Source organism: Phyllobates terribilis, unplaced genomic scaffold, assembly GCF_046119375.1.
Source record: "Phyllobates terribilis strain yellow unplaced genomic scaffold, ASM4611937v1 Scaffold_14__1_contigs__length_39327217, whole genome shotgun sequence".
NCBI classification, from domain to species: Eukaryota; Metazoa; Chordata; class Amphibia; order Anura; family Dendrobatidae; genus Phyllobates; species Phyllobates terribilis.
The window spans coordinates 29,409,503-29,428,578 of NW_027362774.1; positions in this window are offsets into that span (position 1 = coordinate 29,409,503).

The following is a 19,076-nucleotide window of genomic DNA, read 5'->3' on the forward strand; positions in this document are numbered from 1 at the left end:
GACTGATACAACGATGAGGACACAGCGCCACCTGCTGGAGAGGAGGGAGAATGACGACTGATACAACGATGATGACACAGCTCCACCTGCTGGGGAGGAGGGAGAAGGACGACTGATACAACGATGAGGACACAGCGCCACCTGCTGGAGAGGAGGGAGAAGGACGACTGATACAACGATGATGACACAGCGCCACCTGCTGGGGAGGAGGGAGAAGGACGACTGATTCAACGATGAGGACACAGCGCCACCTGCTGGAGAGGAGGGAGAAGGACAACTGATACAACGATGATGACACAGCGCCACCTGCTGGGGAGGAGGGAGAAGGACGACTGATACAACGATGAGGACACAGCGCCACCTGCTGGAGAGGAGGGAGAAGGACGACTGATACAACGATGAGGACACAGCGCCACCTGCTGGGGAGGAGGGAGAAGGACGACTGATACAACGATGAGGACACAGCGCCACCTGCTGGAGAGGAGGGAGAAGGACGACTGATACAACGATGAGGACACAGCGCCACCTGCTGGGGAGGAGGGAGAAGGACGACTGATACAACGATGATGACACAGCGCCACCTGCTGGGGAGGAGGGAGAAGGACGACTGATACAATGATGATGACACAGCGCCACCTGCTGGAGAGGAGGGAGAAGGACGACTGATACAATGATGATGACACAGCGCCACCTGCTGGAGAGGAGGGAGAAGGACGACTGATACAACGATGAGGACACAGCGCCACCTGCTGGAGAGGAAGGAGAAGGACGACTGATACAGCGATGAGGACCCAGCGCCACCTGCTGGAGAGGAGGGAGAAGGACGACTGATACAACGATGAGGACCCAGCGCCACCTGCTGGAGAGGAGGGAGAAGGACGACTGATACAGCGATGAGGACCCAGCGCCACCTGCTGGAGAGGAGGGAGAAGGACGACTGATACAACGATGAGGACCCAGCGCCACCTGCTGGAGAGGAGGGAGAAGGACGACTGACACAGCGATGAGAACACAGCGCCACCTGCTGGAGAGGAGGGAGAAGGACGACTGATACAACGATGAGGACCCAGCGCCACCTGCTGGAGAGGAGGGAGAAGGACGACTGATACAACGATGATGACACAGCGCCACCTGCTGGTGAGGAGGGAGAATGACGACTGATACAACGATGAGAACACAGCGCCACCTGCTGGTGAGGAGGGAGAATGACGACTGATACAACGATGAGGACACAGCGCCACCTGCTGGGGAGGAGGGAGAAGGACGACTGATACAACGAGGACACAGCGCCACCTGCTGGAGAGGAGTGAGAAGGATGACTAATACAACGATGAGGACACAGCGCCACCTGCTGGAGAGGAGGGAGAAGGACGACTGATACAACGATGAGGACACATCGCCACCTGCTGGAGAGGAGGAAGAATGACGACTGATACAACGATGAGGACACAGCGCCACCTGCTGGGGAGGAGGGAGAAGGACGACTGATACAACGATGAGGACACAGCGCCACCTGCTGGAGAGGAGGGAGAAGGACGACTGATACAACGAGGACACAGCGCCACCTGCTGGAGAGGAGGGAGAAGGACGACTGATACAGCGATGAGGACACAGCGCCGCCTGCTGGAGAGGAGGGAGAAGGACGACTGATACAACGATGATGACACAGCGCCACCTGCTGGAGAGGAGGGAGAAGGACGACTGATACAACGAGGAGGACACAGCGCCACCTGCTGGAGAGGAGGGAGAAGGACAACTGATACAGCGATGAGGACACAGCGCCACCTGCTGGAGAGGAGGGAGAAGGACGACTGATACAACAATCAGGACACAGCGCCACCTGCTGGAGAGGAGGGAGAAGGACGACTGATACAACAATCAGGACACAGCGCCACCTGCTGGAGAGGAGGGAGAAGGACGACTGATACAACTATCAGGACACAGCGCCACCTGCTGGAGAGGAGGGAGAAGGACAACTGATACAACGATGAGGACACAGCGCCACCTGCTGGAGAGGAGGGAGAAGGACGACTGATACAACGAGGACACAGCGCCACCTGCTGGAGAGGAGGGAGAAGGACGACTGATACAGCGATGAGGACACAGCGCCGCCTGCTGGAGAGGAGGGAGAAGGACGACTGATACAACGATGATGACACAGCGCCACCTGCTGGAGAGGAGGGAGAAGGACGACTGATACAACGAGGAGGACACAGCGCCACCTGCTGGAGAGGAGGGAGAAGGACAACTGATACAGCGATGAGGACACAGCGCCACCTGCTGGAGAGGAGGGAGAAGGACGACTGATACAACAATCAGGACACAGCGCCACCTGCTGGAGAGGAGGGAGAAGGACGACTGATACAACAATCAGGACACAGCGCCACCTGCTGGAGAGGAGGGAGAAGGACGACTGATACAACTATCAGGACACAGCGCCACCTGCTGGAGAGGAGGGAGAAGGACAACTGATACAACGAGGAGGACACAGCGCCACCTGCTGGAGAGGAGGGAGAAGGACGACTGATACAACGAGGAGGACACAGCGCCACCTGCTGGAGAGGAAGGAGAAGGACGACTGATACAGCGATGAGAACACAGCGCCACCTGCTGGAGAGGAGGGAGAAGGACAACTGATACAACGAGGACACAGCGCCACCTGCTGGAGAGGAGGGAGAAGGACGACTGATACAACGAGGAGGACACAGCGCCACCTGCTGGTGAGGAGGGAGAAGGACGACTGATACAACGATGAGGACACAGCGCCACCTGCTGGAGAGGAGGGAGAAGGACGACTGATACAACGATGAGGACACAGCGCCACCTGCTGGAGAGGAGGGAGAAGGACGACTGATACAAGGATGAGGACACAGCGCCACCTGCTGGAGAGGAGGGAGAAGGACGACTGATACAACGATGATAACACAACGCCACCTGCTGGGGAGGAGGGAGAAGGACGACTGATACAACGATGAGGACACAGCGCCACCTGCTGGAGAGGAGGGAGAAGGACGACTGATACAACGATGAAGACACAGCGCCACCTGCTGGAGAGGAGGGAGAAGGACGACTGATACAACAAAGAGAACACAGCGCCACCTGCTGGAGAGGAGGGAGAAGGACGACTGATACAATGATGAGGACACAGCGCCACCTGCTGGAGAGGAGGGAGAAGGACGACTGATACAACAATCAGGACCCAGCGCCACCTGCTGGGGAGGAGGGAGAAGGACGACTGATTCAACGATGAGGACACAGCGCCACCTGCTGGAGAGGAGGGAGAAGGACGACTGATACAACGATGAGGACACACCGCCACCTGCTGGAGAGGAGGGAGAAGGACGACTGATACAAGGATGAGGACACAGCGCCACCTGCTGGAGAGGAGGGAGAAGGACGACTGATACAACGATGAGGACACACCGCCACCTGCTGGAGAGGAGGGAGAAGGACGACTGATACAACGATGAGGGCACAGCGCCACCTGCTGGAGAGGAGAGAGAAGGACAGCTGATACAACGAAGAGGACACAGCGCCACCTGCTGGGGAGGAGGGAGAAGGACGACTGATACAACGATGAGGACACATCGCCACCTGCTGGTGAGGAGGGAGAAGGACGACTGATACAACAATGAGGACACAGCGCCACCTGCTGGAGAGGAGGGAGAAGGACGACTGATACAACGATGAGGACACAGCGCCACCTGCTGGGGAGGAGGGAGAAGGACGACTGATTCAACGATGATGACACAGCTCCACCTGCTGGAGAGGAGGGAGAAGGACGACTGATACAACGATGATGACACAGCGCCACCTGCTGGGGATGAGGGAGAATGACGACTGATACAGCGATGAGGACACAGCTCCACCTGCTGGGGAGGAGGGAGAAGGACAACTGATACAACGATGAGGGCACAGCGCCACCTGCTGGTGAGGAGGGAGAAGGACAACTGATACAACGATGAGGACACAGCGCCACCTGCTGGAGGGGAGGGAGAAGGACGACTGATACAACGATGAGGACACAGCGCCACCTGCTGGAGAGGAGGGAGAAGGACGACTGATACAACGAGGAGGACACAGCGCCACCTGCTGGAGAGGAGGGAGAAGGACGACTGATACAACGATGAGGACACAGCGCCACCTGCTGGAGAGGAGGGAGAAGGACGACTGATACAAGGATGAGGACACAGCGCCAGCTGCTGGAGAGGAGGGAGAAGGACGACTGATACAAAGATGATAATGTGGCACCCCAGGGGTCTGGTTTCCACAGTAATAGCAGTATTACGTCTGTGAGCAGGTGGGAGGTCTCCTGGGCAGGAATCCTAAGCATGCCACACCTCCTGCCCAGTCCTGGGAGGGGAAGAACTTCCCCTATATAAACTGGGGCTGAGGCAGGGTTAGGGAGAGGAGTTCCAGACAGAGACGGAGTCTGGTCTGGACACGCAGAAACAGGGACAGATAGACATCAGGAGCTCTGTAAGAGCCAAGGGGCTGGAGCTGTGCAGAGCTCGCCCTGGGAGAAGGTACAAAAACCGGACACAGGAGTCCGAGGCTGTGGGGACTAAGATATACCCAGCAGCAGAATCCATCCGGCAGGGGATTCCAGGTCCTCTGGCCATAAAAGCCCGGAGGCTCAGTCACAACGAAGGGACCAGCACCGCCATCCCGGAGCGGAGGCTAACAGGAGGCCCCAGGTCACCAGCCATACGGGTGAGCACCACACGGTATACCCAGGGACGTGGGCTACTTGTAACCGCCGAAAGCAGGGTAGCCAGGAAGGGTACAGACTAACGGGAAGGCCTACAACTCCACCTGGCCAGGGGAACTCCGGCTTACTCGCAGACTAACCAGGCCCCAACTACTAGCCAGTACTCCCGGGGGAATTTGCCTTGTACCATCAGTAAAGACCCTGAACTGTACCCTCGCGTCTCCGTGCTTCCTTGTCGCACCATTAGTGCTGGGACATCCACACCATCACTCCCAACATCAACCTCATCCTCTGCCCTGAGGCCATACCCCTCCCGTTGGGGGTTATACCATCCACGCTGCACATCCGTACCACCGGCCTCAGCGGTCTGCCCTGCAACGGCGGTTTCATAACCGCATTCAACGGGTGGCGTAGTCGGACACTAATACCATCATACCAATAACCGCCACTTAGTTTGACCACCCTGGGCGCGGACCGGGTCACCGCCACACGAAGACTACTACCCCCATCGGATCCGGCTCCGGGTATCCCCCGCGCGCACGCGCGCCGCACTACAGCACTGGCCCAGGGGGTGAGTCAACTTTGGCGTAGTCGGCAGGATTACGTGCCCGCAACCACCGGGTACTGCGTGCCTGAAAAAAGAGACTTTTATACTTACCTGTGGTGAAGTTTCCCGCCGTCCGGAGTCGTTTCCCGCCATCTGGAGCCGATTCCCGCCATCCGACGTCATCTTCAGCCTTCTTCCCGCCATCCGTGGAGTTTTCCCGCCATTGGACGCCATCTTGAGGGCGCCGCGCGGGTAGAAGAGGGGCGTGGACTTCGAAAGCCCGCGAGAACTGAAGCCCCGCCTCACGTCCGGACGTTGCGTAAGGTCCTGGAAGGAGCCCAGCAGACGCCGACGTCACAGGAGCGCGACGGAAGGTCCTCAACCCTGACGATCCACTGCGGAGCCGCGGCCTACGGAAGAGGATCATCGCAAGGTAGGCCACGGTCCACTAGGGGGGAGGAGGATGTCGGATACGGAGGAGAGCTTCACCGCCACAGCCGCCGCCAGCGCCACCGCTGCTGCGGTCATGCCTTTCACCATGCCCTATATCCCGGGGGCAGCCTGGCTACCCCAGTACTCAGGGGAGTCACATACCCTAAATGACTTCAGAGAAAGGCTGGATAGCCTCTTCCAGGTGTATCCCCCTCACGGAGGCGCAAAAAGTGAGCATCCTGGTGGCCCAATTAATCGGGGCAGCCCAAAGGGAGGTAAAGTCCTGGCCACCTGGGAGGAAGAGGACTGTCAGAGACATACTAACCCGGCTGAAAGACACATTTGACACCCGCACCTCAGCCGAAATAAAACTAAGATTTTATGGGTGCAAACAACGGGCACATGAGAGTATAAGAGACTATGCTCTAAACCTACAAGAGGCCCTGAGAGCCATTAAGCAGGCAGACCCTGACAGCGTGGGAAATGAAGATAAGCTGTTGACTGAACAATTCATTGAGGGTCTACTGTGCAATGCCCACCGAACCCAGTTGCGGGCAATGGCCTTACAGGACCCTGACCTGGACTTTGCACAGTTCAAGGACAGAGCCATCCGGGTGCTCCGAGAACCGGCACCAGGTGGCGCTGTGACCCACAGGCGCCCTGCTATCACTTATCACCAGGAGACGGCGCCCTTGTCTGCAGGGCCTGTGGAGGCTGATGCGCAGGCTTTGAACAATGACTCGGCTACAGACCTGCACCATCAGGTCCAAGAGCTAACTAAAAGCGTTGCCGCGCTAACCCGAACTGTGCAGTCTTTACAGGTTTCTACTGCAGGGAAGATCGAGCTGGCATCCGGACCGGAGGACATCCCGTGGCGCCGACCAAGGAGGACCCCACCGGCCAGAGGAAGACCCAGCGATCGATACGAGGACGGACGACCTATTTGCCGCCGCTGCAATCAACCCGGACATGTGGCAAGGTACTGTCATTTAAACGGGCACAACCTGGGGTAGAGGGCCAACCCCCAGGCATAAGACCATCAGGCCCATCAAACTGGCGTGATAAATACGTAGGGGGACGTCCAATCTTGCCTGTGGTACTGGATGGCATTCCTATGAGTGCCCTACTAGACACTGGGTCACAGGTCACCACCATCCCGTACGTGCTCTTCAAGCAGTACTGGAATGATTCGGACATAACCCGCTACCCAGACGACGACCTGAGTATCATCGCCAGCAATGGTCAGCCCGTGCCGCAGGTGGGATTCAAGGAGGTGACCATTAAAATCGGTAAAGTCGAACTGGCGGCACAAGGACTGATTATAGTGGACATAGACCGTCATGAGAGTCACCCTAGAATCACCCTGGGAACCAATGTAATTGAAAATTGTCTTGCAGAGGTGATTCTCATTTTACAGCAGGTTGCCAAGAACGCCAGTTCCGGCCAGCAGCGTGTGCTCCAAAAAGAGATCCGGGCACTGATGAAGCGGCAACAGGTGGAACTATCTGGTGGTGAGATAGGTAGCGTGAGAATGTGTGACCCGTTCCCTATTGCCATGCCCCCAAAAAGTGAGATGATGATTTGGTGCCGGGCAGCTATTGGTCTAAGAGGTAGAGACTACCAAGCAATGGTAGAACCCGTCTACTCAGACAGTAGGCCCACCATTTTGACAGCACGGGGGGTGGTCGATGTACGCCATGGGAGGGTGCCCGTTCGCATCATAAATATCGGTGAGAGAGAAGTACACCTGCCCCGGTATGCCACGCTAGCTAAATTGTTCACCATAAACCAGAATTCTGTACAGGCCGTGGAACCCTTGCCTCCATCTCAACCAGAGGAAGGTAACGGCTCTAAGAAACCAGTGGGGGACTGGTGTCAGCAACTACATCTGGGTACCGACTCCACTCCCTCACACCAGAAACAAGGAGTCTATCGGGTGGTTCAAGAGTACGAGAGAGTGTTTAGTAAACACCCGTTAGACTTCGGGCGAGTAAAGGGGGTAGAACACCACATCCCCACGGGAGACCATCCTCCCATAAAGGAGAGATACCGACCCGTACCCCCTGCACACTACCAACACGCCAAGGGGATGCTTAGAGACATGAAGGAGGCTGGGGTAATCAGGGACAGCTGTAGCCCCTGGGCAGCTCCACTAGTCTTAGTGAAAAAGAAGGACAACACTATGAGAATGTGTGTAGACTACAGGAAGGTCAACCGTATCACACACAAAGATGCGTACCCGTTACCAAGGATAGAAGAGTCCTTAGCTGCATTAAAATCTGCTAACTTCTTCTCTACTTTGGATCTCACTAGCGGGTACTGGCAGGTTCCTGTAGCAGAGGCAGACCGGGAGAAGACCGCATTCACCACCCCGATGGGTCTCAGCGAATTTAACTGCATGCCGTTCGGGCTCTGCAACGCACCAGGAACCTTCCAACGGTTGATGGAATGCTGTCTGGGACACCGGAACTTCGAGACGGTCCTGTTATACCTGGACGATGTCATCGTCTATTCCAAGACCTACGAGGACCACCTGAAACACCTGGCAGAAGTGTTCGAAGCTCTGGCAAACTACGGCCTAAAGGTGAAACCCTCCAAGTGTCACCTCCTGAAACCAAAGGTGCAATACCTGGGACACGTGGTGAGTGCTGACGGAGTGGCTCCTGACCCTGATAAGATCACCGTGATTAAGGACTGGCCAAGACCCTCCAGCATAAAGGAAGTGCGGCAGTTCCTCGGGTTGGTAGGCTACTACCGAAGATTCATTCACGGTTTCACCAAAATGGCAGCCCCTATGCAGGACCTCCTGATAGGTCAATCTCGAAAAGCCAAAAACCAGAAGCCGCCCTTCAGGTGGGAAAAGCTGGAAGAGGAGTCCTTTTGCCAGCTGAAGATGGCCCTCCAGGGGGATGAAATCCTGGCATATCCAGACTACAGCCAGCCCTTTATCCTCCACACGGACGCAAGTAACATCGGGCTAGGAGCCGTGCTGTCCCAGATCCAGCAAGGAAAAGAACGGGTAATCGCTTACGCTAGCCGAAAGCTACGACCCACCGAGAGGAACCCTGAGAATTATAGCTCATTCAAGCTGGAGTTCCTGGCAGTAGTGTGGGCAGTGACCGAACGTTTCAAGCATTACCTTGCCTCCTCCAAATTCATCGTGTACACGGATAACAACCCGTTGACACACCTGGACACTGCAAGGCTCGGTGCTCTGGAACAGAGATGGATGGCTCGCCTGTCCAACTTTGAATTCACCATCAAATACCGGGCAGGACGCTCAAATGCCAACGCGGATGCCCTGTCTAGAATGCAGAACTTACCAGACGTAGGGGAAGATCCAGAAGATCTGGAAGAAGTTGAGCTCCCTGCGTTCCACCGTCATGGGATTACCCTGTATTCCCACCGTGTGAAGGACAGGCGCTCCGCGACGTTCAATCCCTTGCCCCACTACAACTGGGCGGAGACGCAAGACAGTGATCCTGCACTCTGTCTGGTGAAGGAAATGCTGACCCAAGCCGATGCCAGTCTGGACCCAGACGCCCCAGAGGAAACTAAGCAACTGTGGAAGGAGAAAAGTAGGCTGTTCCTCTACAGGGAGAAGTTGTGCCGGAGAATGGTTAACTCTCGAACACATGAGTTGACCTGGCAGGTAGTGGTCCCCAGACGAGACGCGGCTATGATTCTGGAGGCGTACCACAACGGAGCAGGACATTTCGGGTGGAAGAAGCTGGAGTTCTTATTGCGTGAACGGTTCTACTGGGTAGGCATGAGAGGAGCCATCGAGAGGTGGTGCAGAGACTGTGGACCGTGCCACCTAAGAAGGAAGGACCGAGCCAGCCAGAAGACTCCCTTGCAGCCCATCATCACCCGACAGCCACTGGAACTGGTAGCCCTGGACCATGTGAAACTGGCTCCAAGCAGATCTGGGTATGTCTACGCCCTCACAATCGTAGATCATTACTCCCGGTTCCTGGTGGTGGTCCCGGTCAAGGACTTAACGGCTCAAACAGCAGCTAGAGCCTTCCAGCAGCACTTCTGCCGTCCACACGGGTACCCGGACCAAGTGCTGACAGACCAAGGGCCAGCCTTCGAAGCGGAAGTCTTCCAGGAGTTCTGCAACCTGTATGGCTGCACGAAGATAAGAACAACGCCCTATCACCCACAAACTAATGGACTCTGCGAGAAGATGAACCAGGTGGTGATAGACCTCCTGAAAACATTGCCCCTGGAAGAACGCAGTATGTGGCCTGAGAAGCTGCCTGATCTGGTGGACCTATACAACCACATCCCTGTAGGTTCTACCAACTGTACCCCGGCTTACCTAATGAGAGCGAGACCTGGTAAGCTGCCTATCGACCTGGATATGGGAGTCCTGACGCCCGAGGACACCTCGCCAGAGGCAGACTGGGATACAGGACGGCAGCAGCAGTATCGGAAAGTGCAGGAGAGCGTGGAGCGAAGTCTGTCTCAAGCTAGAGAAAGGCAAGAGAGGGCTTATAATCAGTATGCTCCCGCTGTTCCCCTGGTACCTGGAGAGCAGGTCTTGAAGAGGAAAAGACGGCTCCACAAGTTGGACGACCAGTGGGAGAAGGACCCGTACACCGTACTGCCATCAAGCCATGAGAGCCCAAAGATTTGCGTGATCAGTAAGGATGGAGGAGAAACCACAGCCGTTGTCTCCAGAGACCACCTGAAGAAGTGTCCCGAGCAGCTGCAAAGCCCTGAAGAAAAAGATCAAGAAAACCCTCGACCCGCAGAGGAAAGGGAAGAAATGATCAGGACTGTACTCGGAGACTTCCCCCGGTCTTGGACACAAGTAAACGGTGCTGTCGTGGTACCCGTCCTCACCTTTCTCCAGCCAGCCCCGCAAGTGCCTACAGAAGAACCAGTAGAGCTGGAAGAGCAGCCGGCCCAAGAGGCAGAAGAGTCCACACCAGCAGTACAGGAGGATCAACCCTCAGCTAGTAGTGAGCCTGCCGTGCCCCTAGTGAGCCAAAGAGTGCGCAGAAAGCTGCCCAGCCTGCCCATAACACCTCCTACACCCTGTAGTGCAGGACCAGTTAGTGAGCTCCGTAGGTCCACTAGGGTTACCAGAGGCCAGATGCCCGTACGTTGGAGAATCTAAGTTGGCTAGTTGCTTTAACTATTTTATGGTTACCTGTTTTGTTGTAGCCGTTGCTAATTATGTTTTTCAGTTACAGATTTCTTTATATGGACTGACAGGTTATGGACAGTGAGCAACCGGAACTCTGTTGTAAATATGTTTGGAGCGTAACCCAGGAATGGACTACAGACTGTTAAAGACTCGGGGCAGGACAGACCCCTACCTGGTTACGGCTCCCTGTTCTTTGGTGAAATGGACACCCTTATTGCTTCCCGGTTACGGACACGCCGTGACCATCTCATGTATTTAATTGTTATTGTTTATACCCTGTTATGTTTAGTCCGGGAGTACTAAATTTCACTAGGGGGGAATGTGGCACCCCAGGGGTCTGGTTTCCACAGTAATAGCAGTATTACGTCTGTGAGCAGGTGGGAGGTCTCCTGGGCAGGAATCCTAAGCATGCCACACCTCCTGCCCAGTCCTGGGAGGGGAAGAACTTCCCCTATATAAACTGGGGCTGAGGCAGGGTTAGGGAGAGGAGTTCCAGACAGAGACGGAGTCTGGTCTGGACACGCAGAAACAGGGACAGATAGACATCAGGAGCTCTGTAAGAGCCAAGGAGAAGCGCCAGGGGCTGGAGCTGTGCAGAGCTCGCCCTGGGAGAAGGTACAAAAACCGGACACAGGAGTCCGAGGCTGTGGGGACTAAGATATACCCAGCAGCAGAATCCATCCGGCAGGGGATTCCAGGTCCTCTGGCCATAAAAGCCCGGAGGCTCAGTCACAACGAAGGGACCAGCACCGCCATCCCGGAGCGGAGGCTAACAGGATGCCCCAGGTCATCAGCCATACGGGTGAGCACCACACGGTATACCCAGGGACGTGGGCTACTTGTAACCGCCGAAAGCAGGGTAGCCAGGAAGGGTACAGACTAACGGGAAGGCCTACAACTCCACCTGGCCAGGGGAACTCCGGGTTACTCGCAGACTAACCAGGCCCCAACTACTAGCCAGTACTCCCGGGGGAATTTGCGTTGTACCATCAGTAAAGACCCTGAACTGTACCCTCGCGTCTCCGTGCTTCCTTGTCGCACCATTAGTTCTGGGACATCCACACCATCACTCCCAACATCAACCTCATCCTCTGCCCTGAGGCCATACCCCTCCCGTTGGGGGTTATACCATCCACGCTGCACATCCGTACCACCGGCCTTAGCGGTCTGCCCTGCAGCGGCGGCTTCATAGCCGCATTCAACGGGTGGCGTAGTCGGACACTAATACCATCATACCAATAACCGCCACTTAGTTTGACCACCCTGGGCGCGGACCGGGTCACCGCCACACGAAGACTACTACCCCCATCGGATCCGGCTCCGGGTATCCTCCGCGCGCACGCGCGCCGCACTACAGCACTGGCCCAGGGGGTGAGTCAATAACACAGCGCCACCTGCTGGGGAGGAGGGAGAAGGACGACTAATACAAAGAGGAGGACACAGCGCCACCTGCTGGAGAGGAGGGAGAAGGACGACTGATACAACGATGAGGACACAGCGCCACCTGCTGGAGAGGAGGGAGAAGGACGACTGATACAACGATGAAGACACAGCGCCACCTGCTGGAGAGGAGGGAGAAGGACGACTGATACAACGATGAGAACACAGCGCCACCTGCTGGAGAGGAGGGAGAAGGACGACTGATACAACGATGAGGACACAGCGCCACCTGCTGGGGAGGAGGGAGAAGGACGACTGATACAACGAGGAGGACACAGCGCCACCTGCTGGAGAGGAGGGAGAAGGACGACTGATACAACGATGAGAACACACCACCACCTGCTGGAGAGGAGGGAGAAGGACGACTGATACAACGATGAGGACACAGCGCCACCTGCTGGAGAGGAGGGAGAATGACGACTGATACAACGATGAGGACACATCGCCACCTGCTGATGAGGAAGGAGAAGGACGACTGATACAACGATGAGAACACACCGCCACCTGCTGGGGAGGAGGGAGAAGGACGACTGATACAACGATGAGGACACAGCGCCACCTGCTGGAGAGGAGGGAGAATGACGACTGATACGATGAGGACACATCGCCACCTGCTGAAGAGGAAGGAGAAGGACGACTGATACAACGAGGACACATCGCCACCTGCTGGAGAGGAGGGAGAAGGACGACTGATACAACGATGATGACACATCGCCACCTGCTGGGGAGGAGGGAGAAGGACGACTGATACAACGATGAGATCACAGCGCCACCTGCTGGAGAGGAGGGAGAAGGACGACTGACACAACGATGAGATCACAGCGCCACCTGCTGGAGAGGAGGGAGAAGGACGACTGATACGAGGAGGACACATCGCCACCTGCTGGAGAGGAGGGAGAAGGACGACTGATACAACGATGATGACACAGCGCCACCTGCTGGAGAGGAGGGAGAAGGACAACTGATACAACGAGGAGGACACAGCGCCACCTGCTGGAGAGGAGAGAGAAGGACAGCTGATACAACGAGGAGGACACATCGCCACCTGCTGGTGAGGAGGGAGAAGGACGACTGATACAACAATGAGGACACAGCGCCACCTGCTGGAGAGGAGGGAGAAGGACGACTGATACAACGATGATGACACAGCGCCACCTGCTGGGGAGGAGGGAGAATGACGACTGATACAACGAGGACACAGCGCCACCTGCTGGGGAGGAGGGAGAAGGACGACTGATACAACAATGAGGACACAGTGCCACCTGCTAGAGAGGAGGGAGAAGGACGACTGATACAACGAGGAGGACACAGCGCCACCTGCTGGAGAGGAGGGAGAAGGACGACTGAAACAACGATGAGGACACAGCGCCACCTGCTGGAGAGGAGGGAGAAGGACGACTGATACAACGATGAGGACACAGCGCCACCTGCTGGAGAGGAGGGAGAATGAAGACTGATACAACGATGAGGACACAGCGCCACCTGCTGGAGAGGAGGGAGAAGGACGACTGATACAACGATGAAGACACAGCGCCACCTGCTGGGGAGAAGGGAGAAGGACGACTGATACAACAATGATGACACAGCGCCACCTGCTGGGGAGGAGGGAGAATGACGACTGATACAACGAGGACACAGCGCCACCTGCTGGGGAGGAGGGAGAAGGACGACTGATACAACGATGAGGACACAGCGCCACCTGCTAGAGAGGAGGGAGAAGGACGACTGATACAACGAGGACACAGCGCCACCTGCTGGAGAGGAGGGAGAAGGACGACTGACACAACGAAGATGACACAGCGCCATCTGCTGGAGAGGAGGGAGAAGGACAACTGATACGAGGAGGACACATCGCCACCTGCTGGTGAGGAGGGAGAAGGACGACTGATACAACAATGAGGACACAGCGCCACCTGCTGGAGAGGAGGGAGAAGGACGACTGATACAACGATGAGGACACAGCGCCACCTGCTGGGGAGGAGGGAGAAGGACGACTGATACAACAATGAGGACACAGCGCCACCTGCTGGAGAGGAGGGAGAAGGACGACTGATACAACGATGAGGACACAGCGCCACCTGCTGGGGAGGAGGGAGAATGACGACTGATACAGCGATGAGGACACAGCTCCACCTGCTGGGGAGGAGGGAGAAGGACAACTGATACAACGATGAGGGCACAGCGCCACCTGCTGGTGAGGAGGGAGAAGGACAATTGATACAACGATGAGAACACAGCGCCACCTGCTGGAGAGGAGGGAGAAGGACGACTGATACAACGAGAACACAGCGCCACCTGCTGGAGAGGAGGGAGAAAGACGACTGATACAACGAGGAGGACACAGCGCCACCTGCTGGAGAGGAGGGAGAAGGACGACTGACACAACGATGAGATCACAGCGCCACCTGCTGGAGAGGAGGGAGAAGGACGACTGATACAGCAATGAGGACACAGCGCCACCTGCTGGAGAGGAGGGAGAAGGACAACTGATACGAGGAGGACACATCGCCACCTGCTGGAGAGGAGGGAGAAGGACGACTGATACAACGATGAGGACACAGCGCCACCTGCTGGAGAGGAGGGAGAAGGACAACTGATACAACGAGGAGGACACAGCGCCACCTGCTGGAGAGGAGAGACAAGGACAGCTGATACAACGAGGAGGACACATCGCCACCTGCTGGTGAGGAGGGAGAAGGACGACTGATACAGCGATGAGGACACAGAGCCACCTCCTGGAGAGGAGGGAGAAGGACGACTGACACAACGATGAGATCACAGCGCCACCTGCTGGAGAGGAGGGAGAAGGACGACTGATACAGCAATGAGGACACAGCGCCACCTGCTGGAGAGGAGGGAGAAGGACAACTGATACGAGGAGGACACAGCGCCACCTGCTGGGGAGGAGGGAGAAGGACGACTGATACAACGATGAGGACACAGCGCCACCTGCTGGAGAGGAGAGACAAGGACAGCTGATACAACGAGGAGGACACATCGCCACCTGCTGGTGAGGAGGGAGAAGGACGACTGATACAACAATGAGGACACAGCGCCACCTGCTGGAGAGGAGGGAGAAGGACGACTGATACAACGATGAGGACACAGCGCCACCTGCTGGGGAGGAGGGAGAAGGACGACTGATTCAACGATGATGACACATCGCCACCTGCTGGAGAGGAGGGAGAAGGACGACTGATACAACGATGATGACACAGCGCCACCTGCTGGGGATGAGGGAGAATGACGACTGATACAGCGATGAGGACACAGCGCCACCTGCTGGGGAGGAGGGAGAAGGACAACTAATACGAGGAGGACACATCGCCACCTGCTGGAGAGGAGGGAGAAGGACCACTGATACAACGAGGAGGACACAGCGCCACCTGCTGGAGAGGAGAGAGAAGGACAGCTGATACAACGATGAGGACACAGCGCCACCTGCTGGGGAGGAGGGAGAAGGACGACTGATTCAACGATGATGACACAGCGCCACCTGCTGGAGAGGAGGGAGAAGGACCACTGATACAACGATGATGACACAGCGCCACCTGCTGGGGATGAGGGAGAATGACGACTGATACAGCGATGAGGACACAGCTCCACCTGCTGGGGAGGAGGGAGAAGGACAACTGATACAACGATGAGGGCACAGCGCCACCTGCTGGTGAGGAGGGAGAAGGACAACTGATACAACGATGAGGACACAGCGCCACCTGCTGGGGAGGAGGGAGAAGGACAACTGATACAACGATGAGGACACAGCGCCACCTGCTGGAGAGGAGGGAGAATGACGACTGATACAACGATGAGGACACAGCGCCACCTGCTGGGGAGGAGGGAGAAGGACGACTGATACAACGAGGAGGACACAGCGCCACCTGCTGGGGAGGAGGGAGAAGGACGACTGATACAACGAGGAGGACACAGCGTCACCTGCTGGGGAGGAGGGAGAAGGACGACTGATACAACGATGATGACACAGCGCCACCTGCTGGAGAGGAGGGAGAATGACGACTGATACAAGGATGAGGACACAGCGCCACCTGCTGGAGAGGAGGGAGAAGGACGACTGATACAACGAGGAGGACACAGCGCCACCTGCTGGAGAGGAGGGAGAAGGACGACTGATACAACGATGATGACACAGCGCCACCTGCTGGGGAGGAGGGAGAATGACGACTGATACGAGGACACAGCGCCACCTGCTGGGGAGGAGGGAGAAGGACGACTGATACAACGATGAGGACACATCGCCACCTGCTGAAGAGGAGGGAGAAGGACGACTGATACAACGATGATGACACATCGCCACCTGCTGGAGAGGAGGGAGAAGGACAACTGATACAACGAGGAGGACACAGCGCCACCTGCTGGAGAGGAGAGAGAAGGACAGCTGATACAACGAGGAGGACACATCGCCACCTGCTGGTGAGGAGGGAGAAGGACGACTGATACAACAATGAGGACACAGCGCCACCTGCTGGAGAGGAGGGAGAAGGACGACTGATACAACGATGAGGACACAGCGCCACCTGCTGGGGAGGAGGGAGAAGGACGACTGATTCAACGATGATGACACAGCGCCACCTGCTGGAGAGGAGGGAGAAGGACGACTGATACAACGATGATGACACAGCGCCACCTGCTGGGGTTGAGGGAGAATGACGACTGATACAGCGATGAGGACACAGCTCCACCTGCTGGGGAGGAGGGAGAAGGACAACTGATACAACGATGTGGGCACAGCGCCACCTACTGGTGAGGAGGGAGAAGGACAACTGATACAACAATGAGGGCACAGCGCCACCTGCTGGCGAGGAGGGAGAAGGACAACTGATACGAGGAGGACACATCGCCACCTGCTGGAGAGGAGGGAGAAGGACGACTGATACAACGATGATGACACAGTGCCACCTGCTGGAGAGGAGGGAGAAGGACCACTGATACAACGAGGAGGACACAGCGCCACCTGCTGGAGAGGAGAGAGAAGGACAGCTGATACAACGAGGAGGACACATCGCCACCTGCTGGTGAGGAGGGAGAAGGACGACTGATACAACAATGAGGACACAGCGCCACCTGCTGGAGAGGAGGGAGAAGGACGACTGATACAACGATGAGGACACAGCGCCACCTGCTGGGGAGGAGGGAGAAGGACGACTGATTCAACGATGATGACACAGCGCCACCTGCTGGAGAGGAGGGAGAAGGACGACTGATACAGCGATGAGGACACAGCTCCACCTGCTGGGGAGGAGGGAGAAGGACAACTGATACAACGATGAGGGCACAGCGCCACCTGCTGGTGAGGAGGGAGAAGGACAACTGATACAACGATGAGGACACAGCGCCACCTGCTGGAGAGGAGGGAGAATGACGACTGATACTACGATGAGGACACAGCGCCACCTGCTGGGGAGGAGGGAGAAGGACGACTGATACAACGAGGAGGACACAGCGCCACCTGCTGGGGAGGAGGGAGAAGGACGACTGATACAACGAGGAGGACACAGCGCCACCTGCTGGGGAGGAGGGAGAAGGACGACTGATACAATGATGATGACACAGCGCCACCTGCTGGAGAGGAGGGAGAATGACGACTGATACAAGGATGAGGACACAGCGCCACCTGCTGGAGAGGAGGGAGAAGGACGACTGATACAACGATGAGGACACAGCGCCACCTGCTGGAGAGGAGGGAGAAGGACGACTGATACAACGATGATGACACAGCGCCACCTGCTGGGGATGAGGGAGAATGACGACTGATACAGCGATGAGGACACAGCTCCACCTGCTGGGGAGGAGGGAGAAGGACAACTGATACAACGATGAGGGCACAGCGCCACCTGCTGGTGAGGAGGGAGAAGGACAACTGATACAACGATGAGGGCACAGCGCCACCTGCTGGCGAGGAGGGAGAAGGACAACTGATACGAGGAGGACACATCGCCACCTGCTGGAGAGGAGGGAGAAGGACGACTGATACAACGATGATGACACACCGCCACCTGCTGGAGAGGAGGGAGAAGGACCACTGATACAGCAATGAGGACACAGCGCCACCTGCTGGAGAGGAGGGAGAAGGACAACTGATACGAGGAGGACACATCGCCACCTGCTGGAGAGGAGGGAGAAGGACGACTGATACAACGATGATGACACAGCGCCACCTGCTGGAGAGGAGAGAGAAGGACAGCTGATACAACGATGAGGACACAGCGCCACCTGCTGGGGAGGAGGGAGAAGGACGACTGATTCAACGATGATGACACAGCGCCACCTGCTGGAGAGGAGGGAGAAGGACCACTGATACAACGATGATGACACAGCGCCACCTGCTGGGGATGAGGGAGAATGACGACTGATACAGCGATGAGGACACAGCTCCACCTGCTGGGGAGGAGGGAGAAGGACAACTGATACAACGATGAGGGCACAGCGCCACCTGCTGGTGAGGAGGGAGAAGGACAACTGATACAACGATGAGGACACAGCGCCACCTGCTGGGGAGGAGGGAGAAGGACAACTGATACAACGATGAGGACACAGCGCCACCTGCTGGAGAGGAGGGAGAATGACGACTGATACAACGATGAGGACACAGCGCCACCTGCTGGGGAGGAGGGAGAAGGACGACTGATACAACGAGGAGGACACAGCGCCACCTGCTGGGGAGGAGGGAGAAGGACAACTGATACAACGAGGAGGACACAGCGTCACCTGCTGGGGAGGAGGGAGAAGGACGACTGATACAACGATGATGACACAGCGCCACCTGCTGG